This window comes from Passer domesticus, chromosome W, assembly GCF_036417665.1.
Source record: "Passer domesticus isolate bPasDom1 chromosome W, bPasDom1.hap1, whole genome shotgun sequence".
Lineage (NCBI taxonomy): Eukaryota > Metazoa > Chordata > Aves > Passeriformes > Passeridae > Passer > Passer domesticus.
The window spans coordinates 9,037,671-9,049,478 of record NC_087511.1 but is presented as its reverse complement, the minus strand read 5'-3'; positions in this window follow the sequence as shown (position 1 = coordinate 9,049,478).

Below are 11,808 nucleotides of genomic sequence, written 5' to 3'. Positions count from 1 at the left end.
TGGGCACCTGGCAGGCCAGCGGCACTCCCCATTCAGTTTTTTTTGTTGTTGTTGACCACCTGGAAGCACTTGTAGTTCTCCTCCCCTGCTATTTTTAAATTTATCAAATTGTTTTTTCAGGAGACACTGGTAAACCCAGTGCCCAAGGTTCTTACAAAGCAGGCATGGCTTTGTGGGGTCAACCATTGCTGGTCTTTGCGGCTGCCTGGTGTGCCACTGTGCTGGTGGAATGGGCTCTGGGCTGGCAATGGCGAATCTCTGTGGTGGTTTTGGCAGCAACTTTGGTCTGGTATCCTGACCCACACTCATCAGAGGTACATTCCTGTTGCAAACTAGAAGCATATCTTTTAGTGTAGTGGGGGGGGGGGGGGTTCTAAAGGTAAGCTTAGAATTGCAGTTCAATATTGTTCATTTGCATTTGTAAATGCCATTTCCTCTAAAACCTCTTTCCTTGCATTCTCTTTCTTAACTTGGATTTCGATAGCTCTGGTTAACCTTTCTACAAATTTTAAAAAAGGGTCTGATGGTAGCTGTTTGATTTTACTATATGGCTCGAGAGGGCCTTCAGGAGGAAGGGTAAAGAAGGCTTTTTCAGCTGAATTTTCAACTCTCTCGAGGACTTCTACGGGGATTACTGCAGCTTGGATTGGGGCCAAAGACCATTGGCCCTCACCAGAGAGATGTTCAGTGGTAATTATCAAGCCATTGGCATCCTTTGCTGTGTTAGGATCAGCATGCAAGTTTGGGAGAGCCTCTTTCAGCATTTGTTTCCATGCCAGTTCCTATAGTCTGAATTCTGTAGAGGTCATGAGGCACTGTTGAGAGCTTTGTAACAAGCTGGCTCCGAGCTAAAGGTCACAGTGAGATTAATTTGACCAAGATAGAGAATGAGGGGAGTTGCCATTCCAATTAAACTGTGTCCTTGGCCCACGGATGAAGTAGTGCACAGACACAGGTGGTGGAGCGGGATAGCCTGGGAAAGTGGTGATAGTTATACCAAAAACAGCACGTAGATAGCTGATAGCTAGTTAGCCAATGGTGAGCTGGGATTTTGCACTATGCATGAGCTAATTAAAAGGTGTATAATAATTGGCAATTTGGGAATAAAGACGAGACTTGTCGATCATCATATGGTGAGCGAGTCTTCCTTCTCCATCAAATGGCTGACCCCGACGTCGACCCGTAAGACGACTACGGACGGACACGGCTGCCACGGAGACTACGGACGGACACGGCTGCCACGGATGGGGAAGTAGGAGCGGGTCCTTCTGAAGCAAGGGGGGGACGGCAAACGAACCACTGCGAGTTCGCGGCCCTGGGAGCTATATAGATAGTCCCAGCCTACGTGCTGCCGAAGCCTGAAAAGCCTTGCAACAGCGCTGATTAGATATGGGTAGGCAAGCAGCATATGATCTTTTTACTAGTTTTCTGCGTAAAAGGCAGATTAAGGGGATAGACTTGAAAAAGGATTTACCTGGGTTGTTAGATTACGGGTACGCTAGAGGGTTGTTTTTCAACCCCCATACCGTCCATGAGCTGACCGAGTGGCGTAAGCTCGGGGATCTCTTATATGAGCAGATTTTGGAGGGTGATAAAACAGCTAAGAAGTTAGGGAAACTTTGGAGAGTTGTGCATAATGAGTTGCTGCAGTTTGTAGCTGAAAAGAAGGCAGCGGAGCAGGCTACCGAGGCGCACAAGCGGAATGCAGTTTACGATCCTTACACGCCGCTGGCGCCTTCGGTGTCAAAGGTTATCTTGCCTAAGGTGCCAGAGGTCGCAGGCAGCTCGGATGAGGCAGCCGAGACAGCCGGCTCAGGCGACTGCCCGCCCTCGGCACCGCCTCTTGTAGAGGAATGTTGTAGCTCTGATTCTGAGCCTGAGCAGCTACGGCCGGAATCCCCCCCGTTGTGCAGGGAGCCTCGCCCCCCCCCCCCCCCCCCCCGCGCCGGCAATTCACAACCCGCAACAACCCCCCCTCGCCGGCACGCCGACAGCCGTCCCGAGAGCTGTTTCGGGGACGCGCGCTGCCATGGCGGAGGAGGTGGCCAGGCAAAGGCGGGAGGCATGGGCTGCCCTTGCTCGTGAGGCGATGGGGAAGGGGGATGCCGATATGCTCGATGCTGTAACCCTTGCCTGCCCGGTAGTTTATACGCCAGTTTATAATGCCCAAGGCCAGCATATCCAGGATGAGGCTGAATATACCCCTTTAGACTGGAAACTTTTGTCACAACTGCGGTCGACGGTTAGCCAGTTTGGTTTTAAGAGCGAGCCGGCACGGCAGATGTTAGATTATATCTTTAACATGTCCTTGTTAACAGTAAATGACATGAAAGGACTTGTTAGGCTAATTCTCACCCAGCACCAGCAGTTGCTGTTTAATGCTCATTGGCAAGCCCTGGTTAATGACTGCGTAGGAGTACAGCGTCCTCCCGGAGACCCCCTGCATGGCATTACGATCGATGAATTAATGGGCCACGGTGCATTTTCCCGCACGGAGGCCCAGCTTTTCTTAGGCGCGGATAAGACCAGGAGGGCGGTTACGCGCGCCGCGGGAGAGCCCGGGGCAGACGCGGCGGCGAAAACGCGTATGGTGGCGGCGGTCCCAGCAGTGCGGCGGCGGAGCGGACCGAGCTCTGCGGCGGCGGCATGCTCGGTGCCGGCGGCGGTTACGCGCACCGCGGGTCCAGTGACACGCACGGTGACAAAAACTCGCACAGCAGCTGTCCGTGGGGAAAGCACACAGATTGCCGGGGCCGGGCCAGCCAAAGCGAGACGCGAGGGCCGAATACGCGAGAGCCGAATACGCGGCAGCGACAAGCACAGTGCCGGTGGTGGCGGCGGCGGACACGCACCAGTAACGCGAAACCCGAAAGCTGGAGCTGGGAGGGCTTTTTCACTTTTTGCAAGCGCACAAAAGCACCAGCGGTGTGGGACGTGCTCCCGCTGGCTGCGGGTGTTGGCGCAGAGCCAGGGGGAACCAGCCAAAGCGGAAATCCAGGCAGAGCGGAGCCCAAAGGAGACCGGGGCTGCGCGGGTTCGGGCGAGGGCGTTACTTTCTGCACCCCCGGCATAGCGCAGACTGAGGCTGCCGGAACAAGCGGAGACAGGCGCGAGCAGACATTCCTCAGGGCACCGCCCTGTCACAGCTGCCTAGCAACCACAGCAGACAGCCCATCGCAGCAATTCAAACAAGTGTCTGAGGAAAAACAGGTCAGGAATTTTCTTCAAGATCAGGATGAAAAACTTCTGAAAATTCACACAGTGCTTCATCATACAGCAGATGTTATGCGGAGCACTTCACCCAACTGTTCCACAGGCTTTACAGTTTGTTTACCAGGTTTTTTTGTAAATGTGTTTGCTTTTAAAAGTGATTGAGTATTTGGGTTTGATGGCTTTAAGTTTGATGACTTTATTACCTTTCCCTTGCCTGAGGCGAGAACAACCTTTTAGGGGGGGCAGAGTCTAAGTAAACTTCCTAGTTTCTGTTTGGACTACATATGAGAAGATTTAAACTGTAATATTTCTGTATACTGTGGGCTTTATAGTCTTTGCTCTCTTCTATTCATTAAGAGATGGCATTAGATAAATGGATGTAAATGTGCTAATTATTTTGTAAATGTGCTAATTATTTTGTACTATCCTTATTTTAAGTGAAATTATTTGTGTTTAAGATTATCTGTCATCTTTTTCAGTTTTGTTTTAAAATATTTATCCAAGATTCAAAGTTTTAAGAATTATTGATATTAAGTTTATAATATTTGTTATTTTTAGTTTTTGTAAGTAATGCTGATAGATAGTAATTGTTGTTAATATTACATGAATGCTTAGAAAAGGGGTTGTCTTAACTTCCTTGAACACTTGCTGTTGATAAATTGATTACATTATGTGAATTCTTTGATTTTTGTGATAAGAATTATTATTAAGGTATTGTTGTAATATTTACAGCCGGCTTTCATGTGTTTTTCTATTTTTTTTGTGTGATCACCTGCAAGACACGTGTCTCTTCAGAATCCTGTCTTTTTATTTCCTAACTATTTAGATGTTTCTGAAGGTTTTTAGCCAAATTACCAGTTTTGTGGTTCTTTTAATTATTACTACAGGAATACTCCAGCAGAGAATTCAAGAAGTTTGCTGTGTTTGGAAAATCTCTGTCTTGACAGAAACTTCAGAAGGATTCAATTATTTGCTGGTTTGATTAGTTTGTAACCCTAAGGTTTCTTGTTTATAACAGTTGTTTTTAAAAGTCCAGTTTAAAAGGTATGTTAAGTGATACTCACCAATTAGAGTTCGAGCTCTGGCCAAGTTCTAACTCTATTTGGATGGAGTGACTGACAATCAACCCAGATGTTTTCTGCATCAAAAAGTATTCAAGTCCTTTTGACTTGGCGATTTGACCATCTATGATAGCTGAGCCATTTTCAGAGGTGATTTGGAGAAACATGAATCCGGACATGATTTCTCCAATTCTCTGTCATTTTAACGTTTGTCAGCTGTCGCAGACTCTGGGATAAGAGTTCAGTGTTGTAGTGTTTAGTAATTTTCTGATTTTGTATGTGTTGTTGATTGTGTGTATAATCTAAATTAACTCCTAATTACTTTTATCTTAACATTTCTTTATGTAACATTGCAAAATGAAACCAGGACCCATTCTTCACCTCCAGGATTTTGAGAAGATTCTTTAGTCTTGCAGGGATGTGGGATTTGTTTCTGTTTTAACAGGTGCCCTGTCTCAGCTTGAAAAGAAAACGGGGGAGCTCAGGGTATTGGAGTGGCTCTCTCCACCGCTACAGCAACAGAGAACTGTGAGACTGAAAATTGAAATTATTGCATCCCTCATAAAGAAAGGACGTTTTAGGGCAATCCAAGTTACAGGAGCGGAGCCTTCCACAATACGATTGCCCATCAAAAAGGACACGCTTGACTGGTATTTGGTGAACTCTGGGGAGCTCCAGGAAGCCCTTTTAGGAGCTGGAGCTGTCGTGGAGACTGGGAAATTGCATCCTAGTCCCCTCCAGTGGATGACAGAATGGGACTGGATAACAAAGCCCATTCGGAGTCTGTCACCGTTAAGGGGGGCTATCACGGCCTTTACGGACGCTGGTAAAAAGTCCAGGAGAGCAGCTGTGACATGGAAACAGCAAGGACAGTGGCGACAACATTTGTTAGATGCAGATGCCAGGGACACTCTACAGACTTTTAGCTGTAGTATGGGCAATGATGAATTTAAAAGGTCCTTTGAATATTGTGACTGACTCCCTTTATGTAGCAGGAGTAGCTGCCAGGGTACTATACTGGGGGAGGGGATATCTTTGTGTTTCCTCTCCAACAGGACCCTTGTGGATCCCCGCGAAGTGGACTCGAGCTGTACCAGATGTTGAGGACCGTCGCGGCCTTGTCACCGGAGGACAAAGAGAGGGCGCACAACAAACTGACGCTGATATTGCGACCCTATTTGCAACGCCTCCAGCCCTACTCTAACGACGTGCGACGTGCCTGCGTTCATCTTCCTGACGATTGGATCGAGTGGTGTCAGGACCTTACGGTAGAAGCAAAAGCTCCTCAATCACAGCCATGCCTGGACTGTGGGGACAATAAATGCGCTGCATGGATCGCGCTAGACTGTGGAGGCTGTAATAAGGTGTTTTGGTTGGAGCAATCGACCGTTCGACAAAACTGGTGCCCAAGCTGCCGATTCTCCTGGAACTTGCAGAACTCGTGGCAGCGAGCACTAAGGGATTTTACAGGGCTTGATTTGAGAGGATCGTTAGACTTGTATGAAGCCCCGGAGCAAATTATTTTGGCATATGTTACTTGGCAACTTAAGACCTTGTGTGAGCGAGTAGAAAAGCAAGTACATACTCACATAATAGCTTCGCGCTGTCGAAAGCTTGTGCCCCTCACACAGACATCCATTGTTGGACCGATTAAAAAGGACTGTGGGGTTGAGGAGGCACTAGACGACTGCATCAAGCAACTTAAGTCCTGTTCTCTTCGCTCCAGAGGGACTGCCAAATAGGGCAACCCAAATTCTGGAGCAAGCTGAAACAGGTAGTAGTAGCCACACTTTTACCTGGAGGGGCAGCTAATAAGGCCATGAATTTGGCCAAGCAATTAGGCTGCTGGGCCAAAGACGAACTAAACGCCACCTCCCAGGTATTGGACATGCTGTCTCAAGATGTACAAAGTGTAAATCATGCAGTATTGCAAAATAGAGCAGCAATCGATTTCTTATTATTAGCTCAAGGCCATGGTTGTGAAGAATTTGAGAGTATGTGTTGTATGAATTTATTAGATCATTCCGTATCAATATGCTATAGAGATATTGTGTGATAGTATTGCTAATGCTTATATTACCATGCTTGCTTAATTGCATACAAAAAATGGTGAGTCAGATGATAGAAAAGGCTTGGAAAACAACACTTCTGGCCCAAAAAGAAAACGGGGGAAATGTTGAGAGCTTTGTAACAAGCTGGCTCCAAGCTAAAGGTCACAGTGAGATTAATTTGACCAAGATAGAAAATGAGGGGAGTTGCCATTCCAATTAAACTGTGTGTCCTTGGCCCACGGATGAAGTAATGCACAGACACAGGTGGTGGAGCGGGACAGCCTGGGAACGTAGTAAGTAGTTATACCAAAACAGCACGTAGATAGCTGATAGCTAGTTAGCCAATGGTGAACTGGGATTTTGCACTATGCATGAGCTAATTAAAGGGTGTATAATAATCGGTGATTCAGGAATAAAGACGAGACTTGTCGATCATCATATGGTGAGCGAGTCTTCCTTCTGCATCATAAAGCGGCAAGATAAACAGCATCAGATGCCTACGGATGTCATCAACAAGACCACAGCAATGTCTCCACCAACCAACAAGAAGGAAACACAAGATTTCCTAGGCACCATGAGGTTTTGGAGTATGCATATTCCTGAGTATAGCCAGATTGTGAGCCCTCTCTACTTGGTCACCCACAGGAAGAACACTTTCCACTGGGGCCCTGAACAGAAACAAGCCTTTGTCCAGATTAAGCAGGAGATCACTCATGCGGTAGCCCTTGGCCCAGTCAGGACAGGACCAGATTTGAAGAATGTGCTCTACTCTGCAGCCAGGAACCATTGTTTGTCCTGGAGCCTTTGGCAGAAGGTGCCTGGGGAGATTCGAGGCTGACCACTAGGATTTTAGAGTCAAAGCTACAGGGGGTCTGAAGCCAACTTCACCCCAACAGAGAAAGAAATCTTGGCTGCCTATGAAGGAGTCCAAGCCACCTCAGAGGTGATTGGTACAGAGGCAAACTCCTCCTGGCACCCTGACCACTGGTGGGGGGGTTGATGTTCAAAGCAAAGGTTCCCTCCACCCGCCATGCCACCAGTGCTACATGGGGCAAGTAGATTGCTCTTATCACACAGTGCGCCCATATTGGTGAACTGAATCTCCGTGGGATTTTGGAAGTAATTACAAATTGGCCCAAAGGTGAAAATTGTGGTCTCGTGGATGAAGAACAAGAACAAGTGACGTGGGCTGAAGAAGCTCCATCATACAACCAACTGCCAGCAGAGGAAACACTACGCTGTCGCATTGTAGGGATGAATCAGAAATGGAAAGCAGCTGTATGGAGCCCCACATGACAGGTCACAAAGGCCACTGAAGGAGAAGGTGGATCAAGCCAACTTGCTGAACTCAAAGCTATTCAAGTGGCACTGGATGTTCCAGAAGGAGACAAGCAGCCAAAGCTCTACCTCTGCACTGATTCATGGATGGTAGGCAATGCTCTGTGGGATGGTTGGAGAGGTGAAAAAAGGCTAATTGGCAGCGTAGAGGAAAACCAATTTGGGCTGCTGATGAGTGGAAAGACATTGCTACCAGGGTAGGGAGACTACCTGTGAAAGTCCACTATGTAGATGCCTATGTCCCCAGGTATAGAGCTAATGAGGAGCACCAAAACAATGAGCAGGTAGACCAGGCTGCAAAGATCGGGGTGTCAGAGATAGATTTAGATTTGGAAAACAAGGGAGAGTTATTCCTAGCTCGATGGGCCCATGATGCCTACGGTCTTCTGGGGAGATATGCCACTTAAAAGTGGGCACGAGACCGAGGGGTGGATTTGACCATGGACAGTATTTCTCAGGTTATCCACGACTGTGAGACGTGTGCTGCCATCAAACAGGCCAAGAGGGTGAAGCCCCTGTGGTATCGTGGGCAGTGGTCCAAGTACAAGTATGGGGAGGCCTGGCAGATTGACTACATCACACTGCCCCAGACATGCCAAGGCAAGTGGTACGTGCTCACAATGGTAGAAGCCACCACAGGATGGTTGGAAACCTACCCTGTGCCTCATGCTACGGCCCGTAAAAGCATCCTGGCCCTTGAAAAGCAAGAAAGCAAGTTCTGTGGAGACATGGTACCCCTGAGAGGATTGAGCCAGACAATGGGACTCATTTCAAGAACAGGCTTATCAACACCTGGGCTAGGGAACAAGGCATAGAGTGGGTGTACCATATCCCCTACCATGCACCAGCTGCAGGCAAAGTGGAGAGGTCCAATGGACTGTTAAAAACCACCTTGAAAGCATTGGGTGGGGGATCTTTCAAAAATTGTGAACAGCATCTAGCAAAGGCCACCTGGTTAGTTAACACCCGTGGTTCCACCAACTGAGCAAGTCCTGCCCAGTCTGAGTTCCTGAATATAGCAGACAAAGTCTCAGTGTTACATGTCAGAGGTTTGTTGGGGAAGATAGTGTGGATCAATTCTGCCTCGAGTACAGACAAACCCTTTCATGGGGTTTTTTTTGCTCAGGGACCAGGTTGCATATGGTGGATAATGCAGAGAGATGGAACAACATGATGTGTACCTCAAGGAGATCTGATTGTGGGGTTGAATAGTTAAAACCAAAAATCACGGACAAAGACTTTTTAACTAGACAAAGTTAGAAAGTACTATGTTTATTAGGCCGGCAGGTGGCATGGGCGGGGTCATCCCTGAAATGCGTGACCACACCGCACAAGGATTTTTGCCTTCTATTTATTTCCCAAAATAATACATATGCATATCCCCAGCACCTCTCATCCCTGCTTTGTATTAAAATGAAGTTATTAGTCCTTCACGCATGAGCAGTTCTTCTCTTGAATTGGGTCAGTGGTCCCAGGGATGAAGTCAGGAAGGTCTTCATCAGGTCTCTGTGACCATCTGGCATCATCTAAGGCCCTCTGCTTTGTGATGGATTGACATAGAATCTAGGTGATGCACATTGTTCTACTGGTTTCAATATGTTCCGATAATGGTTCACTTGTTCCACTTCCTTCTACAAATGAGCTCATAATAAAACAATTAGCTTTAGCTTAAGCATCTAATAATCATTAACCTATCGTTGGTGTATCTAACTTGAATATGAATTGGTTCTAACTCTCAGCTAAATTCTTAACCCTTTTAAAATCATGATTAATTCCCCAGTCCTTTAAAGTTAGTAAATTCTTTTACTAATATACAGATTCTTCTTCATCTAGCAAAGTGGCATGGTAGGTATCTCTTAGAACTATATGCTCTCGATATTGACGTTAAAGCTGCTACTCGCTGCAACAATCTCCAGTTCTAAACAAGTACTATTGATTTGCGGAAAGAAAAAAACTCCACAACTTTGTAAAAGTTGTAAAGCCGGTATGTTTATTACAGCTCTGGATGCATTTGGGGATTGTTCCCCCTTAAAGGACATGCACACCCCTGAGAACTCCTGATCCTTTTTTATCTCCCTTACTGATTCATATGCATAGAATTTCACAATAGGTTCATATACATTCATTTTACTGATCTCACGTTACACTTGCCGCTAGTTTTTTATCAGAAAGTACAGAAAGAACTCCTGGGTCATCCTACCCTATCTTCCACAGCCTCAGCTTGGTTTTCATCTGTTTCAAAGTTCAATGGGCCCCTCTTATCTCAGTCCTTCAGCTGAGGCAGTGTTTTGAGCATAGGTTGGTTTTTTTTGGGAGAACAGGCAGTCTTGAATGCAGACCAAAACAGCTATGCTTGCAAGCTACAGACTTAATAATTCAAAGTGCCACATTTCACCTAAATCTGAAATAGATCTCTGCTCTGGAAAATTTCCACTCTGTTTCATTCCCCCCTTCCCTAGAAAATAAGTAAATTCTTTTACTTAATGCAAATCCTTAAGATAATGTCTCTTAATGCTTTACCATGTACATTTGATAAGGAGGTTAACACAGCTACTCGCTGCAGTATTCTCCAATTCTAAATTAGCAATATAAAAGATAACTAAACTTATTCCAAATAATATCAATAAAACTACAATGGGGTGACACAATGTATTAAGGATCTCATTTGCAGTTGGTGACCATCTAAAGATTACATCCCACCAGTGATGATCTGCATTTTATTTTATTGTTTGCAGAATTCTGGTTATTTCTTTTTTCTTCTAGATCTCTAATAGGTCTTGATATTTAGCCTGTGATACATTGTGTAATTGGTTTTAATCAGCTGGTGGGATGTCACTGGGGCCAAATACAAAAAATCACACCTGATAATCTTAAAAAAATTACAAACAGAAAAATTAGAATGATTTCTACTAGGCAAACTAACATCGTTGTTATCAATTTTTACAATAGCACAAGCAGTTCTCAAACATATATAACTTTTACTAGTATATATAAGCACAGTTTTCTGTTTTCTGATCAGTGACTGGATGAATCTTGAAGTGGCAAATACTTTGTTCGGTGTCAAGACACACATCTTGAGCATTAATAGTATTGCTTTCACAAATGTATCCTAGATGTTCCCTAGTAACACAAGATTCTAAGTTTCCCGTTTACTACTTTTCATTCACCTTTCATGTCTACACCCTGTGTTCTGAAGGGTAGAGCACTGTTTTCTCATGATTTAATCCTAGTGCAATGATGGAGTGGATAACGTAAACAGTGGCATTACGTATAGTAAGCACAAAGACAGTGGCCACATTAGAAGCAGGATCATAGGTGAAATTTACCATAGTCCACCAGGATTGAAACTTCCTTTCAAAATCAATCGCATCATCCCAGACAATCTTTGGAATTTCATCTGGGAAATCACCTTTACCCCCTTCCCATATGATTAAAGCTGCTGTTGCTTGCATCCATAACTGTGCTTGTATATAACTTAAAGCTAAAGACACATTATCCTGAACCGTACTAAGTGTTTCTACTATTAACTTCTGGTCTTGGTCCTCGGCCTTTTCCCAATTTGGCAGTACTCTTGAAATCTGCCACTGGCTAGTTCTTAATGCCAACAGAGATGACTGTAAAGGTTGTTTCAATTTTGCTAGACCACCTGCTGCAGTGGCTAGCTTGTTAATTAGTATTTCTGAATCAATTCCATTTAAAACTCTCAATCTTGTCCCTAATATCCTAGTTAGATCCCTTCTTATTTTGCTCTTGAGGTGTACTTATCTTTGTAATTACGTTGTCTAGCCCTCAAAGGATGTTCTTAGGAAAGAGAAGCAGGCTGGTTGGATTTCTGAGATGTTAATTTGTATTAGCAATTATAGCATCTATTTTAAATTTAAATGAGAACCTGATAGCATCATGAGCCCAAAGACAAGTCACTTCTACAGGCTGTATTAATGTGAAATTACACTAACAATCTGATTCACTTGGGCTATCACAAACTTCCCAGTGCCTGTATACAGGAGAGGCTGAGACACTAATTTCATCTGGTCTCTCATGAGTGGTCCCATTGACCACCTGGCACCCTACCTTGATTTCTTCTCCTTTAATCCCCTGAAGTGTCCATAGTTTCTGTTCCTGCCACTCCTGCTCTTCATATACCT